Raw genomic sequence first — 1,637 nt, forward strand, 5'->3', positions numbered from 1 at the left:
GTGTTGATGTTCATAGTTTGATTAGCTGACAACAGGCGGCCGTAATTATCTCAGCTAGCGTTAATGACTGTGTCTGTGCGCATGCAGAGGGTTGCTCACGCGCTGCTCCTCCCTCTCCCGCTCGGATTTAATGAGCCTAGTGCGCTAATGAGCGGGATTTAATGCATTTATTGCCGTTTAGGGCTCCGAGGTACGACGCTCCCTGATGTCAAATGGCTTTAATTGGCGTATGGAGTTCGCCCAAAAGTCCATTCTGTTGTCATCTAGTCGCTCGCCTGACTTGAATGTGCAGTCAAGTATAACCGTTGCCTCTTTCCCTATAGGCATGTTCTGTGGACAGGCCCCAGGATTTTTTCTTTCAAATTTACATTTAAAAAAATACACATTTATTTATTTGTTTGTTTGATTGTTTGTTTGTTTAAAATTAAGTCAATTATGAATTGTATCAAAACTATTTAAAAAAATTAAGTATTGCTTTAATATGATCTTTAAATCATATGAACAAGGTTTGACATTTGGGTATATAGGATAGGTCTTCAGTTATTTCAGCTTCTCACATGCTGTCTGTATTCCACATCAGTTGAAAGTCATTTGGGTACTTTCAGTGTTTGCTCTGGCCAGCTGTCAGAGAAGAGGCATCCTCCAGCTTCGTGATCAATACTAATTTAGTGTTAATAGATGTCAATTGATCAGCTCTCCCCAGGGTGCACAGCACGACCACACGCAGAGTTTGACATCTAGCCTGTAAAGAAGGTGGTAATCCAGGGACTTGGGAGCCACACAGTTAAGCACGATAAACTGCTGAGATGCATTGCAACACTATCTTTATAAGATAAGGTGCTGCTTAATGCTCAAAGTCAAAGAAAAACAAACTATTTGCTATAATGATAGATGTAACGTTTTGATTAGGTTCTAAGTATTGTTATAAATTATAACAGCATTTCAGATTAAGTTCTTTGTTATAAATTATAATGTCTCTCAGAAGGCTCTATTCAGAGCCAGGAACATGTAACATTTTTCAGTCCTTTGTGCATTTCAGGTTAAGTCCCACCTGCATATACTGCATCTCCAGCAGTATGTCGAACGTCTCCTTAACCCTGTTACTTCTCTGGCCCTCATAAAATGTCCCTGTGATGCTAAGCTTGCCCTAGAGACAATTTGTATTGGCTGATGCGTAACATTCAACAAGCCCTTCTCTTCAAGGAAGGAATTTACCATTTATAAACATAATCACATAAAACAACTTTCGCAAAATAGGAAACAGAAAATGTATAGTTGAACTAAAACATGTTTAATCCTCTGTTTGTCCCACCCTTGTGGATCTGGCTCACAGTTAGAGAGGATATGGAGCACGCGGATTTGGAGAAGAAAGGAAGAGGAACTTCGAAATTCTTCTTGTTTATTCCTGTCCTCTACCCATATTTACTTCTGAACTGTCACTCATCTTTTTTCCCTCCCTTGTTCGCTCTGCCCTGCGGCTTTTCTCTCACACACAGGCTGTGTGACGGTGCTGTTGCGAGCGGAGAAATCTAGGGGACCATCTGAAACCAATTAGGGTGGTGCAACAGCCACCCAAAGACTCGGTGACGGATGGGGCTCTTGTATTTATAGCCGGGGTAATTGGCAACACACACACA

This window comes from Sinocyclocheilus anshuiensis, unplaced genomic scaffold (genome assembly GCF_001515605.1).
Source record: "Sinocyclocheilus anshuiensis isolate Anshui unplaced genomic scaffold, SAMN03320099.WGS_v1.1 scaffold122, whole genome shotgun sequence".
NCBI classification, from domain to species: domain Eukaryota; kingdom Metazoa; phylum Chordata; class Actinopteri; order Cypriniformes; family Cyprinidae; genus Sinocyclocheilus; species Sinocyclocheilus anshuiensis.